General features: G+C 41.6%; 1 long non-coding RNA gene across 2 annotated transcripts in view; it reads left to right on the top strand.

The window, feature by feature from the left end:
• LOC123382521 overlaps positions 1–17,684 on the top strand; it is a 218,455-nt gene that overhangs the window by 8,236 nt on the left and 192,535 nt on the right. For both annotated transcript variants that reach the window (XR_006590999.1, XR_006591000.1), the window contains exon 2: positions 10,114–10,267. This is a non-coding gene — a long non-coding RNA (uncharacterized LOC123382521). The remainder of the gene's footprint in view (positions 1–10,113; positions 10,268–17,684) is intronic.

Here is a 17,684-nt window from a genome sequence, read left to right as displayed (position 1 = left end):
GTACAAATATAATAATTACATATTTGTATATATTGTGAGATTATCACTACCATAAGTATAGTTAACATCTGTCACCATACATAGTAAAAAAAAAAAAAATCATTGTTCTTGTGACGAGAACTTTTAAGATCTATTCTCTTAGCAACTTTTAAATATGTAATACAGGGGTGCCTGGGTGGCTCAGTCGGTTAAGTGGCCAACTTCGGCTCAGGTCATGATCTCGCGGCCTGTGAGTTCAAGCCCCGCATCGGGCTCTGAGCCTGTTTCAGATTCTGTGTCTCCCTCTCTCTGACCCTCCCCCGTTCATGCTCTGTCTCTGTCTCAAAAATAAATAAACGTTAAAAAAAAAGTTTAAATATGCAATACAGTGTTATTAACTATAGTCACCATGTTGTACATGACATCCCCATGACTTACTTTGTAACTGTAAGTTTGTACCTTTTAACTTCCTTTGCCCATTTTGCCCCCACCAGCAACCACCAATCTGTTCTCTGTATCTATGATCTTGGATTTGTAGATTCCACGTATAAGTGAGATCATAGGATATTTGTCTTTCTCTGATTTATTTCTTTAGCACAATGCCTTCAAGTTCCATTCAGGTCATTACAAATGGCAAGACTTCCTCCTTTTTTTATGGGCAAATAACATTCCATTGTATATACACACACACCATTTTCTTTTTTCATTCATCTGTTGAACACTTAGGTGGTTTCCATATCCTGGCTATTGTAAATAATGGTGCAATGAACATAGGGTGCAGATATCTTCAAAATATTGTTTTTGTTTCTGTTGAATAAATGCCCAGAAATGGAACTGCTGCATCATATGGTTGTTCTATTTTTAATTTTTTGAGGAAATTCTATACTGTTTCCATAGTGGCTGCACCAATTTACATTCCCACCAGTAGTGCACCAGGGTTCCCTTTCCTCCACATTCTTGCCAACACTTGTTATTTTATTTTACTTTTTTTTGGTGATAGCGATCTAACAGGTGTGGGGTGATAAGTCACTATGGTTTTGATCTGCACTCCCTGATGATAAATGATGCTGAATACCTTTTCATGTACCTGTTGGCCATCTGTATATCTTTAGGAAAATGTCTATTCAGATCCTCTGCCCTGGAATCAGTTTGTGTATGTGTGTGTGTTGTCTGATTAATACAAGTTATCTTTCAGGGTTATCTGTATAATACAAGTATACATATGCTTATATGTGTATGTATGGAATTTGAATATTTTTTTTTTTCAACGTTTTTTATTTATTTTTGGGACAGAGGGAGACAGAGCATGAACGGGGGAGGGGCAGAGAGAGAGGGAGACACAGAATCGGAAACAGGCTCCAGGCTCTGAGCCATCAGCCCAAAGCCTGATGCGGGGCTCGAACTCATGGACCGCAAGATCGTGACCTGGCTGAAGTCAGATGCTTAACCGACTGCGCCACCCAGGCGCCCCTTGAATATTTTTAAAATAGAAATTTATTCTAAATTTTTTTTTTCAACGTTTATTTATTTTTGGGACAGAGAGAGACAGAGCATGAGCGGGGGAGGGGCAGAGAGAGAGGGAGACACAGAATCGGAAACAGGCTCCAGGCTCTGAGCCATCAGCCCAGAGCCCGACGCGGGGCTCGAACTCACGGACCGCGAGATCGTGACCTGGCTGAAGTCGGATGCTTAACCGACTGCGCCACCCAGGCGCCCCTAAAATAGAAATTTATTCTTTAAAAATAGTTAATTGTTTTAAATCTAAACTATAAGGAAATAATGATTATTAGTGATTATTAAGTGACCATTACTGAAAATAATTTTGTTATTAATCACATACTGTTTTAACCTTATAATTTGTTTTATTTATTTATTTATTTATTTATTTATTTATTTATTAACATTTATTTATTTTTGAGACAGAGAGAGACAGAGCATGAACAGGGGAGGGGCAGAGAGAGAGGGAGACACAGAATCTGAAACAGGCTCCAGGCTCTGAGCTGTCAGCACAGAGCCCGACGTGGGGCTCGAACTCATGGACCGTGAGATCATGACCTGAGCTAAAGTTGGATGCTTAACTGACTGAGCCACCCGGGTGCCCCAATTTGTTTTCATTTAATAAGGTGTCTTGGGATTGTTTCATTGATCTCACTTCTTTTATTTAAATGGTTGTCTAGCAGAGTATTTCACTGTATGGCTGTATTATAATTGATTTAACTGGTCTCCTGATCTTTTACTGCTACAGACAGTGCTGCATATGAATAACCCTGTACTTAAATCTTTTCACACGTATGCAATTATATCAGTTGGTTAAATTCATAGGAGTAGAATTAATGACTCAAAGATGAAAAGTGCTTGTAATTTTCATAGGTACTGCCTACATGGGGTGTACCAATTTGCCTTCTTACCACCTATTCATCTATGACTTTATCAGTGTATTACCACACTTTTGGTACCTTTGGATGGGTTATTTCATTAGATTTTCTTATGAATGAAATATTTTCCTTTCTGTCAATTATCTGTTCATCTTCTTTGTCTTTTTATTACTAGATTAGGTTATTGGTCTTTTCATTATTCCTTTGTAGAAACACTTTATAAACTAGGGGGATTAGCTCATTGTCTTAAGATGATCAAACTTTCGATATTTGGATAGATCTTAATCTGATGGGTAAAAAATATAGGTTCACTTTGTGAGGTCTTTGTCTCTGGGTGAGGTTAACATCTTGTGTCTGAAATCCATTGGTATTTCCTTCTGTAAACTCTGTGCATGCTCTGTACAGCAGTGGTTCTTAACTGAGGTTGTGCATGAGGATCACCATCTTTGAGATACGTGAATGCAGCCCTCAGCCCTGGGGATTCTGGTGCAGTGTGTCAGGCACTTCTAAAGAGCCTCCAGGCTGATTCCGATGTGTTCCCTTAGTTATGAATGGGGGGCATGGGTGATCTGGGGGCCTTTTTCTGCTCAGTATTGCTGTGAGTAAGTATTCAGCAGTGGCAGGAAGGAGAGAGTTATGCAGGGAGAGAATCGATAACCCTCCTTGCTGTGGGGTTCAATGGGACTTGCACACGAGGTGGCTCAGGGGCTAATGTGGCTCGCTCTCGTTGCTATGGTAGCCAGTCAATATGTAGGCACTTGGTTTGGGAATTGGTGCCTCTGTGTGCTTGCTCTGGGCTTCATGGCCTGATAGGACATGAGGTTGACAGACAGCTGGGTCTTCAGAGACCAAAAGAGTTCCTGGAGGACAGATCTGGGAGGATCAAGCCCCTGGCTCAAAGGGACCATGGCCAGAAACTGTATAAAGGCAAACTGTATAAAGGCCAGAAACTGTATAAAGCCACCTGGATGGCTCAGTTGGTAGAGCATGCAACTCTTGATCTCGGGGTTGTAAGTTTGATCCCCACCTTGGGTGTAGAGATTACTTTAAAAAAAAAGGTGCCTACTTTCCTCCTCTCTTTCTCTTTGGAGGAATTCAGTGCTTCCATTTATTTTATTTTTTTACTAATTTATTATTTTTTAAGGATAATCTGCCTTTTTAAAAAAAGTTTATCCATTTATTTTGAGAGAGAGAGAGTGAGTATGTGAGCAGGGGAGGGGCAGAGAGGGGGGGGGAGAGAGAATCTCCAGTAGGATCCATGCTGACAGCACACAGTCCACTATGGGGCTTGATCCTAAGAGCCATGAGGTCATGACCGGAGCTGAAATCAAGAGTTGCCACTTAACTGAGTCACCCAGGCACCCTTCCATCATTTTATTTTATTTAGAAAAAAAAGTTTTAATGTTTATTTATTTTTGACAGAGAGAGAGAGACAGAGCATGAGCGGGGGAGGGGCAGAGAGAGAGGGAGACACAGAATCCGAAGCAGGTTCCAGGCTCTGAGCTGTCAGCACAGAGCCCAGTACGGGGCTAGAACTCACAGAGTGCGAGATCATGACCTGAGCTGGAGTCAGACGCTCAACCGACTGAGCCACCCAGACGCCCCTGCCATCATTTTATTTTAAAATAAGCAGCCAACTTTTGTAGCAACGTGGATGGAACTGGAGAGTGTTATGCTAAGTGAAACAAGTCATACAGAGAAAGACAGATACCATATGTTTTCACTCTTATGTGGATCCTGAGAAACTTAACAGAAGACCATGGGGGAGGGGAAGGAGAAAAAAAAAAGTTAGAGAGGGAGGGAGCCAAACCATAAGAGACTCTTAAAAACTGAGAACAAACTGAGGGTTGATGGGGGCTGGGGGGTGGGTATTGAGGAGGGCACCTGTTGGGATGAGCATTGGGTGTTGTATGGAAACCAATTTGACAATAAATTTCATATTAAAAAAAAAAGAAATAGGGGTACATGAAATGGGCTGTTTGCTGCAGACCTAGCAGAATATAAGCTGAAACCAGTCTTAATAAGTGAGGCCGCTAGAAAACAAGGAATAGTCTGAAACATCAAGTACAACATCAAACTCCAACAGGAAGGCTCAACACTTAAGCAAGATTAAGGATGCCAAGGGCAGATACTGGAGAGATCTTATATGGTGATTGCTTACTGAAGAGGGGTTTTCATTCAAACGGCATAGCTACTTAAGAATTGGGTAGGAGTGAGTAGTAAATGACTTAGAGCCATTTTGAAGAAGGAAAAAGTTATGGATATACAGGCAAACATATTCAACAAAGTAATAATATGTAAAAAAAATAAGCAGCCAAGAAGAGGAAAGTTTGGGAAACGTAAAACCTTAATATTGCTGTTTTGTCTTAAGAGCAAAGCTTGAAACGAAGAGTCTGTACAGAAAGTTTGAAGGAAATAAATTTAGGGGAGCACAAGATTAGGGAAAGGAATTTAGAAAGTTGAATTAGACCTATCCTGTAGTTCTTTCTGCTGTTTGACTTTAAATTATTTTAATATATTGGATAAAGACAAAGTAATATTTGTAACTATACAGTGAATACAAATCTAATGCTACCATTACTGGGGATAGTCCCCCAATGGTATACCTAGTGTTTCACAGTTGGGCTAGATTATTTTTATTTATTTATTTTTTAAATTAAAAACATTTAAAAAATATTTGTTTATTTTTGAGAGACAGAACATGAGCAGTCAGACACACACACACACACACACACACACACACACACACACACACACACACAGAATCTGAAACAGGTGCCAGACTCTGAGCTGTCAGCCTAGAGCCTGACACAGAGCTTGAACTCACAAACCATGCAATCATGCCCTGAGCTGAAGTTGGACACTTAACCGACTGAGCCACCCGTGTGCCCTGGCTAGATTTGTTTTTTAATATACCCTCTTTCTTTATAGAACAAAACTATTTTCAGTAAAGATTTAATATTCAGTAATAATCACTATTTTCTTGATCCATAGTTAGATTTAAAATAAATAATTTAAGGGAAATGTGAAATTCTATTTTTAACATAGTATTCAAGTTTAACAATATATGAATCAAAATTCGGAACCACCAAAAAAAAATTACATCTATAGTTCATACCTTTTTGGTGTTTTAGATTTTAAACACAAAAACTCCCAAGTGGTCAAATTGAAGGACAGAGTTGATGAGACTCAAATTTTCTCTCTTTTTCTTTAATTCTTTTTTTTTAATGTTTATTTATTTTTGAGAGAGAGAGAGAGACAGAGAGAGAGACAGAGACCGAGACAGAGTACAAACAGGGGATGGGCAAAGAGAGAGGGAGACACAGAATCCAAGACACATTCCAAGCTGAGCTGTCAGCACAGAGCCTGACACAGGGCTCAAACTCCTGAACAACGAGATCATGACCTGAGCCAAAGTCAGATGCATAACCCACTGAGCCACATAGGCATCCTTCTCTGTCTTTTTCTTTAGATCACTGTGCTATCATTTATTTCCAATACGTTATTTAAAAACAGGAATACACAATATCATGGAGGTTAGAGATATGAATTGCACCCCAAACAAACCCAAACAAATTCAGATTCATAACTTACACCTGAAAATGAAAGGATATCGCTGAATCTGCTGTGACTGTCAGAGGCTGTTGTGAAACCGGTTCTCCAAATTACCTTCCGTATGGAACACACTGTTTATTAAAGAGTCTGTCTGTCAGGGGCCACTCAGGAGACACACACCACACTAGTAATTTGAATAGGGAAAATTTTATAAAGAATTATTAACTAGTAGAAGGGATTAGCTACAAAGAGAGGTAAAGAAAGTATGGGACTAGCACATGTAGGAAGCAGTTATTATCTCTAGGGTTGAAAGAGAGTACTCAAGTATATCGGTTTTCAATTGCTGAGTAACACATTAGCACAAAGCAGTTTAAAACAATACCTATTTAGCTGTTATGGAAGACATCATGGTGGTTCCTCAAAAAATTAAATGTAGAGTTACATATGATCCAGCAATTCTGAGTATACACCCAAAATAATTGAAAATAGGGACTTGAAGAGTTATTTGTACACCTGGGTTCACAGCGGTAGCATACACAATAACCAAAAGGTGGCTACAAATCAAGTATACATCAGTGGATGAAGGAATAAACAAAATGTGGTGTATCTATGTAATGGACTGTTCTTCAGCCTTAAGAAGGAAGAAAATTCTGACACATGGTACAATGTAGATAAACCTTGAAAACATGTTGAATGAAATAAGCCAGTCACAGGACAAATACTGTGTGCCCACGCTTGTATGGTATCTAGAGTAGTCAAATTCATAGAGACAAGAAAGTAGAATACTGGTTGCCAGCAGCTTTGAAGGGGTAGGCTTGGGGATTTATTATTTAATGGGGACGGAGTTTCAGTTTGGGATGTAATGGTTGTCCAACAATGTGAATGTACTTAATGCCACTGAACTGTACACTTAATTAAAGTGGTAAATTTCATATTATGTTATTTTACCACATTAAAGAATTAAAAAAAACCCCACTTATTTCTTAGCTCACAGTTCTATAGGTATGGCAAGGTAAGGGAAATTCAAGACTGAAATCAAGGTGTCAGCCAGACTGAGTTCTTGAATGCAGGCTGTAGAGGAATGTTCACTTCCAAGATCATACTTGTTTTTGTCAGAGTTAATTTCCTTGCAGTTGTAGGACTGAGGTCTTCGTTTCCTGCTAGCTGTCATCTGGGGGTCACCCTAATTTGCCTGCCTGCCACCTACATTCCTTACCATGGGGTCCCCTCCATCTTCTAGCCAGCAGTGGCAAGTCAAATCCTTCCGTGCTTTGACTCCTTATTTTTTCCTCTCACCTCTAGACCCAGACTTAAAGGACTTACGTGATTAGGTCAGTTTCACCCAGATAATCTCCCTTAAAGTCAACTATGCCATAAAACATAATCTAATCACAGGATTAGCATTCATCATATTCGCAATGTTAGGAATTACATAGGGCACGTATACTGGGGATCGCAGGGAGATGCGGGTGGGGGGCTGCCTGGAGGCCACTTTAGGATTTTGCTTACCACACAAAGGAAGGAACAAATTGTAACATGCTGACTCCCCAAGGCAGGGATTTGGACCTTGTGGGACAGTGACAAAGTTCACTGAAGTTCTGAAGGCCAGGGCTGGTGAGTAGAAAACAGTCCATTGGAATGTTGGCAGAACTCACCGAATCCTCTCACTGGGGTGCTCCTGAAACTCCCTGGGAAGCCACCTGTTGGCTGCCATGCACTAGGGGCAAGAAAAACTTTGGAACCAGTAACAGAAGCACCTCCCCTTTGCAGTATCCCTCTAGTGTCCTCTACTGGCGTAACCTAATATTATGCCAGCTGGCAAAGGAAAAATATTCACAGGGTCCAGCTTCAGTATCTCATATCAGGTAAGAGAAGGATAAATTTGGAGTTCATAGGCAAAAAATTGATAACTGGCACAAAGGATAAGCAATAAAATGTGAAAATTTGAAGTTTATGTATATATGTGCACATATCTGTATATCTAGTCATTGCAGCAATTTTTAGCACTTAAACCAACAAAAGCTTTTTTAGTTAGGGGAAGAGTATTTTGTCACTGAAATTGTTTAGAATTTCTGGAGCTTGGTGAAAGTAAAAAACAGACCAATTGATTTTTCACTTGTTTTATTTTAAAATTCCCTGCAGCAATGAACACCATACCTGTGCCCAGGGTGGAATGCCCTGTTTTTCCCCTGATTCTGTCTCCTCTCTTCCCTCAGAAGTCACCACTATTGTGAATTTTGTGTTTATCATTCTGTTGCTTTTCTTTGGTTTTGCCTAATATGTTTGTAGCTGTAAATGTATTGTTTAATTGGTGGATTTCTGAATTTATGTCAGTGGGCTCACTGTATATATTTGTCTGCAAGTTTCTTTTCCACAGTATGTTGTAGCACATTCACATTTGAGCACTGCTGTAACTTGAACACAGCATTTTGGGCTGTCCCCTTACCATTCCCTATTTTTTTTAAGAGTCAGCCCTGATTTCTCCCTCATTGAGGTGGACACCTGTTGCTTTTACCTCTACACCATCCCTTAGTGTGGGAATATCTCTCTCAGGTTTTCCTTTGGAGAATCACTCCTCTCTCATGTCCAGCTCCAAGCAGAGAGAATTGTTGTTTAAAACCCTGATGAGGTAAAGAATTTGCCCTGCTTGAAATCCAGGTACTACACTGTCCAGTATGGTACCTACTAACCACATGTGGCTATTTAAATTTAAATGAATGAAAATTACTAAAACATTTGGTTCTTTACTTACACTATCCACTTTTGAAGTGCTTAATGGCCACACGTGGCTATGGGGTCCCATGTTGGATAGTGCAAATATAGAAAATTTACTTTATCACAGAAAGTTCTATTGGGTGGGGCTGTTCTAAGATGATTGGAAGTTAGTGATCAGGGGGAATGTCAGGAGGTGAGGCTAGAGAGGGGAGCAGGGACTATACCCATGAAGGTCATGATAAAGAGTTTGCATTTTAAGTCTAGTTGAAAGTCATTGATGGTTTCTAAGCAAGGGAATGACATCGCCGGATTTATGTTTTAAAAGGGTCACTCTGGCTGTTGTGTGGAGAAGCATGGCAAAGAGGCAGAATTGGAAGAGGCAGAAAAGGGGGAAAGCTAAGTAAGTTTTCAGAGTGGTCCAGGCAAGTGATGATGGTGGCTTGTGCTGATGAAACTGGATTGAAAAGGACAGGTACTAGAGAGGTTTAGAAGGTAGAACTGATAAAACTTACTATTGGTGAGGACAGGGAGGGAGCTGTGGTGGCCGTGAGAGTGGGCCTGCCAACCTTTGGGGAATATGATTGATTCACTCTAAATCAGTGGTCTTAGCCATGGCTGTAACTCTGGAATCTTCTGTAGGAGCATTAATAAATACAAATGCTCAGTCTCTCCCCTTAGGAATCTAATATAATTGGCTTGGAGTGAGGCCTGGACATTTGTATTGTTTTGAAAAGCTCCTCAGGTAATTTTAATATGCATCCAAGGTTGAGAATCACTTCTTTAAGTAAAAGGATCACTGAGGAGCATGTGCTGGATTCCAACACAGTAACTGGAACCGAAATTTAGTGGTTTGATGGTGTAGTTCAGTTCAGAATAACACTTGATTCCTAAGACAAAGAATACAATAATATGACCATAAAAAGGTAAATATACAGCTCAAGGTATCAGTGGGTTGAAAGTTCCAGCTTCAATGAGAGACTGACCTTGACAATGGCATTGGCATCCATGGCCCTAGCACAGTTATCTGTGGGAATCATCAGTAGAGATATCTTTAATAAGAATGGGCTAACAGTTTTGTGATCAGCAGAAGACATCACTATAGTTAACAGGAGCAGAAAAGGCAGGAGTGGAAAAGAGATAAGCAGTGAGGTCATTGTATTTGACATTGCTTTTGTCTGTCAGCATCATTTCCTTGAGAGGACCCCTTTCCTCCTCCTTGCTTTGCAAGTGGAGTTGTCTATCATGGTGTCCCATTTTGGCCAGGTGGGCCAGTCAGAGTGTAGCTTTCTCCTGGACTCAGTGATTGGTCCAGAGGTGGTTATATGCCTCAAAAAGTACCAATCCCTGTCCTTCCATAGGATTTTATGTCTGCACGCCACACGAGATGGCAAGATTCAGGTTCTTTCTGTATTTGTTATAAATGGCTATGTAACAAATTACTGTAGAATATGGTGGTTTAAATAATAACGTTACTTATTATCTCTTACAGTTTCTGCAGGTCAGAACTTCAGACAGGCACAGTGGGATGGATTGTCCCTGTTCTAGGATGACTGTGTTATCAGCTGGAAGACTTCACAGCTGGGGACTAGAATCATCTGAAGACTCATCCACCCACATGTTTGGTTGTTGATGCTGGCTGTCAGGTGAGCTTAATGGCACTGTTGTGTGTCTCTAGCCTCAGGAAGTGTCTGAGCCACAGACCAGAGTGTAATCATCCTCACACTACTAGGAAACCAGCCCTCACTGGGCTGAATTTGCCAGACCACTCCTGCAAGGTGACTTTCACAGGGACTCCAGAGTCATTGAACACAAAATAGACTGTGTTTTCTGATCCTGAGAAGGCAGGATGTCATTTAGTCAGTTCAAGAAAAAAAAGTTCAGCCCAAAGATAAGTGGAAACCAAATTTGTCTGCCTTTCATCTAAGTCCCAAGGTTGGAGAAAGATCCGGGGAGTGAGACTGGTTTATGACATCTAACAGGTTGTTAATTACCTTGAATGGGTCCCACGTGATGCTTTTAAGCACATGGCTTTTGCCCAGGGAGGATGGAGTGGGCATTTTGGTTTGGGCCAGGGGCAGGACGTGAGTGAGGTTTTATAGATCCATATCTTCGGCTCTTCTGAGCTCATCCTTGTGATGTTGAGGCTGGTGTGGTCAGTAGGACAGAGGGTATCAGCATGGTCAGACCCAAACAGTGAGTGAGGTTTCTTGTTCCTCTTTATTTTGCCATAACTCAGAAGCATTGCGATGGGGTATAATAGGGGCAGTGATTTCTTCCCCTGGGTTTGTTGTCCCCAGATGACACTTTTTCAACAATTTGTTTAAGGTAGGTGGCTGTACGATTTATCATCCTAACCTGGTCACAGTGTTAATTGCACTAGGACAACAGTTGGCAATAAAGATTTTACTGGGCAAACAGAGTTGGAGGATCCTCCTAGGTAAGGGTGGCAACATGCTTGTGGAAAGATGATGCCAAAGGTGGTATGAAAGCAAGACTGACATGTGTGTCAGGCAAGAGAGGGCAGTCAGAGGGTGGAAAATTCTTGATTGAGCTGGCTTCTGCCTCAAGTCCCTACCACCTGATAGTGGGACTTGGCCATTCCTCTGTAAATTGTACTCTGCCCCCTTCCAGCCTGCTGACTCAGTTGCTGGATTTAGGGGGATTTTTCTGGAAAAGTATGCTTATGTCATTCACTGCCTTTTTGAGTTTTTAGTTAATGTATAATACATGGTAAACAAAATTTACATATGTTTACATGTGTGTACACCACCAGCCAAATCAAGATTTGGCATGTTTATCTGGCTAGAACGTTTGAATTTGTTTCATCCTCCTGAGAGAAGACCTTGGTTGTTTTGCTTACTTCAGCCTCCAAATCTCACTGCCTTAGTTTCCTATGGCTGCTGTAACACATGAGAACAAATGTAGTGGCATAAAACAATGCAAAGTTAGGGGCCGCCTAGGTTGGCTCAGTGGGTTAAGGGTCTGACTTCGGGTTAGCTTATGATCTCATGGTTCCTGGGTTCAAGCCCTGCTTTGGGCTCTGTGCTGACAGCTCAGAGGCTGGAGCCTGCTTCTGATTCTGTGTCTCCCTCTCTCTCTGCCCTTCCCCTGCTCATGCTCTGTCTCTCTCAAAAATAAATAAACATTAAAAAAATAAAAAAAACAACACAAAGTTATTATCTTACAGTTCTGGAGGTCAGAAGTATGAAGTGGGTCTCACTGAGCTAAAATTAAGGTGGCAGCCGGGCTGTGTTCCTTGTGGAGACTCTAGGAGAGAATTTGTTTCCTTTGCTTTTTCAGCTTCTAGAGATTCTAGAGCCATTCCTTAGCTCATGGCTCCTGCATCTTCAGACAATTGGTGCCAGTTGACTCTGTTACATTGCATCCCTCTGACACTCATGCTTTTTGCCTCCCTCTTTTATGCTTAAAGACCATTGTGATTAAGGTGGGCCCACCCAGATAATCCAGGATAATCTCCCCATTTCAGGGTCAGCTGTTTAGCCAACTTAATCCCATCTGCAGTCTTTTTTTTTTTTTTTAATGTTTATTTATTTATTTTTGAGAGAGAGCACAAGCAGAGGAGGGGCAGAGAGGGAGACAGAGAATCTGAAGCAGGCTATAGGCTCTGAGCTGTCAGCACAGAATCTGACACAGGGCTTGAACTCACCAACTGTGAAATCATGACCTGAGCCAAAATCAGATGTCCAACTGACTGAGCCACCCAGGCATCCCTGCAGTTTTTTTTTTTTTTTTTTTTTTTTTTTTAGTGTTTGTTTATTTTGAGAGAGAGAGAGAAAACATGAGCAGGGGAGGAACAGAGATAGAGGGAGAGAGAGAATCCCAAGCAGGCTCCTCTCTGTCAGTGCAGAGCCTGTCACAGGGCTTGATCTCAGGAACATTGAGATCATTACTTGAGCTGAAATCAAGAATTGGATGCTTAACTGACTGAGCCACCCAGGTGTCCCCCCACAATTGCAGTTTTAATCCTCCCTTGCCATGAAATGTATTTGCAGATTCTGGGGAGTAGGATGTGGACATCATGGCCCGGACCCCATTATTCTGGCTATCACACATGCCTATATTAACCTGTTCACTAATTAGGGAAAAAAACGAATCCACCTTAACTCATTATACTATTTTCACTTTAAGCAGTCCAGATTTCTGCAAGGAGGTTTGGGAGGAGAGAGCTTGTATGTACTGAACATGAATGTTGTCTGATACATGGTTTTTTGATTTCATAAAGATTATTTCACTTACTTCTCCTGGAAGTCATTGGTGATGGGTAGTTAGGGATGCTTTTGGCTACAAGGAATTTAGAACCTGACTTACAGTGGTCTAAATAAACAGGGGGTTGTTTATATCATGGAAGAAGAAGCCTGGATGTAAGCAGCTAGCTGTTGACCTGGACTTAGCACCTCAGCAATGTCAGGACTGGTTTCTCAGAGTTCCCTTGGCTTTTTCTAACTGCCTATTGCCTCATGTTCAAAAGAAAGCTTCCCTGCTCCAGGCATCATATCTGTTTTCAAAGCAAAAAAGGGGAGAGGGAAAGATGGCATCAGCTACACCTGTTCATTTTATTCATTAAATTTTTTTTTAATTTAAATTTTTTATTTTTTAGAGAGAGAGAGAGTGCAAGTGGGAGATAGGAGCAGAGGGAGAGAGAGAAGCTTAAGCAGGCTCCATGCTCAGCGCAGAGCCCAATGTGAGGCTCAGTCCCAGGACCCTGGGATCATGATGTGAGGCAAAATCAAGGGTTGGACACTTAATGGACTGAGCCACCCAGGAGCCCTGTTTTGCATTTTAAGAGAATTTCATATAAATGAAATCATACAGCATGTACACTTCTGTGTTTGGCTTCTTTCTTCACCATAGGGTTTTTGAGATTAATCCATGTTATGCATGAATCAATAGTTTGTTCCCTTTTATTGCCAAAATGTGTTCCATTAATGGATGTACCACAGCTTGTTTATCCTTTCTTTTGTTGATGGTTGTTTGGGTTGTTTCCAGTTTTGGCTATTGTTCATAAAGTTGTATGAATGTTCTTGTATAAGTCTTTTTGTTGGCATGTGCATTCATTTCTGTTGGCTGTAAACCTAGAAGTGGAATTGCTGCATGCATATTTGCTTTATTAGAAACTGCTTGGCTGCTTCTTGCTAATGGCCCTCCTAAAAGAGGGGAGATGGGGAATGTAGGGAGAGAGTTCTCGGAGCAGAGGAGGTTCAAGGACCTTAAGCATATAAATAAGTCATGGATCATAGGCATGTGGCACCTGCATGTATGAAAATACATGTTGAGGCCAGGTGGGATTGGGGAATGGCTCCTCAGCCTCAGCCACTCTGTCGCATGGGAATAGGACACCAAGTGTTTCCACATATTCTGATTTTAATCTATTGGTTCTCAACCTTGGCCACCTATTGGAATCACCTGGAAGATTTTAAAAAATGCTGATGCCTGGGTCCTACCCCTAGAGATTCTGAATGAAAAGGGTAGAAAGTGGCCTGAGTATCTAGATTTTTAAAAAGCTCTTCAGGTCATTATAATATTTAGCCAGGGGTGTGAACCACTGTTCTAAAGTAAGTCCTTCTCAAACTTTAATGTTAAAATGTGAATTCTGATTTACAATGTCTGGGATGGGACCTAAAATTCTGCATTTCTGAAAAGCTCCCAGTTGGTGCCAGTGCTACTGGTCCGTGACCTCACTTTGAGTAGCAGTGTTTAAACAGAAGCTACAAATATGGATTTTAAAGTGGGAAATCTCCTAATTAGAAAACAAACCATTGGGTATGCTAAAACAAGTCTGTGTGCTGGTCTCCCTGTGGGCTACTGGTTTAATTCTCTCTGTCTCTCTCTGTGTATCTCTCTTTAAATATCTCTTTTGTAGGGTTCCTGTTTTGGCCAGGACACAGAGGTCTTGTGAGGTCTGTGACAAACTCCCTGACTTTCAGGGGCTCAGAGCTGTATTGGTCTGGAGGCAGGGATAGACAGGAAGGTGGGCGAGCTCTCAGCCTGTTTAGGGACATGGTAATCTGGTAAATGCCTTGGAACAGTCTTCCCCACACCACCTCAGGGCAATCACACCCATAATTGGCATAACTGGCTTTCCTGCAGATGAGAAGAGGCTAGACAAGGTCCAGACAGCTCCCCATCACACCCCGGCCTTAGGAGCACGCATTTCTCCTCTCCCTTTATCAGATCAAAGTCTTCCATCAAGCTGTCTGGTTCTGTCTTATTCAATTAAATTTTTTAATTCAATTTGACCCATGCATTCATCTTCTTTGAAATCTGAGAGACGACAGCATCCGCTACAAATTGAGAGTAAATGGCCGAATTAGCTTTCAGAGAGGATTCACCAGGACTGTTTCTTCCCAGAGACCAACAGGCTCTTTGGAGGCAGCTGGATCATGGAGGAAGCTGGCTGGGGGCATGGAAGAGGGGGAGGGACAGTCATAAATACACTTCATCTTGGGATCCTTGGAGAGATGGCATGGCACATGGCCCTTGGAGTCAGAGTGTCTGGGGTCAAATCCAGTTAGGTGATATCAAGGCAAATGCTTGAAACTCTTTGCCTCAGTTTCCCCACCTGTGAGATGAGGATGATGACAATAGTACTTACCTCCTAGGGCTGTTAGGAGGATTAAGTGCATCCATACATGTAAAACATGCAGAGTGGTGCCTGACACATGACAATAGGTGTTAGCCAGTATTGTTACTATGTTGTACAGTTTATGCAGTATATCCATACACAGTACAGTGGAAACACATCACATTAAACACCCATTTTACTTAGTGGGAATTAAACCATGCAAGCTTGGCCAAAATTTCACTCAGCAAAACAACCCCCAATCGGATTTGTGTGTGTGTGTGTGTGTGTGTGTGTGTGTGTGTGTGTGTGTGTGTGTTTTAACTGAAGGATCAGCATTCTGTTTTGTTGCTAGAGGAAAAATTGGCTCAGGGAGATAGTACAGTAATACTCAGAACCATGCTTACTTTATGGATCCTATATCTTTCAAGGAAAATTTTAGATTATATATGAGTTTGCCTTAAATACTGATTTTTCAACATTTCTACTGAGTCTCCATGTGATTTTGGACTTTACTGTGTCTTATTTGATCCTTGTCCAATCTGGTGAAGTAGGCAGGGTTTATAAGACTAATCATGATAGCAGAGCATGACAGTTAAGACTGAGAGTTTGGGAATCAGACTGCCTGGGTTCAAATCCTAGCTCTGTCACTTACTCTCTGAGTTACCGTAGATGAATTTACCTCTTTGTGTTTTCATTTCCATACCTGTAAATGGGGAAGATTATGATAATAACAAAAAAAATAAAGTAATAATGCTCATCTCATAGGATTGTTTGAGAATTAAGTGGGTCAATATATATAAAGTTATTGGAACACTGTTGGGTAACTGTGCCTAAGAAATACTAGTTAAAAATCGTAGTAATAGTAATAAAACAATGACTAGTGCCAAGCTGTGTGTGATGCATTTTGTATATAGTATTACATTTGAACCTGGTAGGAGTTCTTTTTGCAGACAGTGGGCTCTGCTGCTCATGTGTGCCATTAGCCTTAATGGTGCCAACCTGCCCCTCTATAGATGTACACTAGAACTTCAGTTTATTGAGCACCTGTTATGTGTAGGCATTGTGCTAAGTGCATTATCTCATTTAATCTTTACTGCGACCCTATAAGGCGGGTGCTGTCATAAGTTCCACTGCCATATAGAGAAACTGAGGCCTGTGTCTGATCCATTTCTGGAGTCCCAATATCCATCCTGGGTCTGTTGGGTATAACTGTTTGCTGAATAAAAGGTTGCCTTCAGTTCTGGGATAATGTGTAGTCTGTTCATCTGTTATGAGAAGCTGGGAGGAAAGAGCAGGGTTTTGAGGGGAGCACACAGTGAGGAAGGTGGGGCCTGGGGGCAGAGAGCCCCTGTGGGAATGTTGTGGTGCACTGTCTCACCGTCTATGAGCGTTAATGGGGAGCTGTCTGACAAAAATCTAACCAGACAGCAGCAGCGGCGGTTTATGAAGCTCAACCAGAGGTGTCTGATGAAGGGTGAGCCCAGCTAGAGGACGTCTGGGGTGTCTCCCCCACTTAGAGACATTTAGTTTCATGTAGGGCCAGGGAGCAGGGTGTGGGTGTGGGTGTGGGTGTGTGGGTGTGTGGGTGTGGGTGGTAGGCACATGAACAGGAGAAAGATTTTGAATGCTCTCAAATGAGACCTTCACATGACTTTCACTTAGGCCTTGGGAAGAGAATCCTTGTGAAGCATTTGTAGAGTTTATATCTCACTCCACTGTACAAGGAGGATCTAAGGTGGGTTCCAATCTAGATCAGCAACCTTAGGGTTATTGACAGTCTTTATGAAGGGTTCCTTTAGAGACTGAGGTGGAATTGCAGGGGACTGAGGAATGGATGAGAGGGTAGAAAATAGAAACACATGTAAATTCTTTTTTTGGGGAAGCTTGGTTGTAAGGGGCTGTGTGCCTTGTGGTTTTAATTTGCATTTTCCTTAAAAAAACAGAAACAAAACAAAACAAAATTTGCATTTTCCTGATCACAATTAAGTTGAGCCCCTTCTCCATATTTGATAGGTCATTTGGATATTGCAGATGGTGCAGTTTAAAATAGGGAATGAGGGGTGAGCCTCACTGAGGAGGTTACATTTGAGAAAAGACTTGATGGAGATGAAGATGATTCAGGAAAAAGGGAGAGTAAGTGGGAGGGGTCAGGATCTGGGACACATAGGGGCCTTGGTCATATATGATGGGAGGAGGTGGGCACAAGATATGCATCAGCTTCTTTGTTTCTCAGAAACACTGGACTGAGAAGCATGGAGTTCAGGGAGGTTAAGTGACTTGCTTGAGGTCATACAGCTAGCAGATGGCAGAAAGGGGATTGAAATGCAGAGCCATCACACATAGCCTTGGCTCTTTAGTCCGTGAAGTTCAGGGAGACCACCCTGTCCCTTTCATGAGAGGCCCATTCCCACTAAGAGTAATAATGCTCACCATTTCACTGCACACTGAGATCCAATGAGTTCTGCACTGAATGGAAT

The sequence above is a fragment of the Felis catus genome, chromosome E3, assembly GCF_018350175.1.
Source record: "Felis catus isolate Fca126 chromosome E3, F.catus_Fca126_mat1.0, whole genome shotgun sequence".
Taxonomy (NCBI): domain Eukaryota; kingdom Metazoa; phylum Chordata; class Mammalia; order Carnivora; family Felidae; genus Felis; species Felis catus.
The sequence above is the reverse complement of the archived record's forward strand: the minus strand, read 5'-3'. Positions and strand labels throughout refer to the sequence as shown.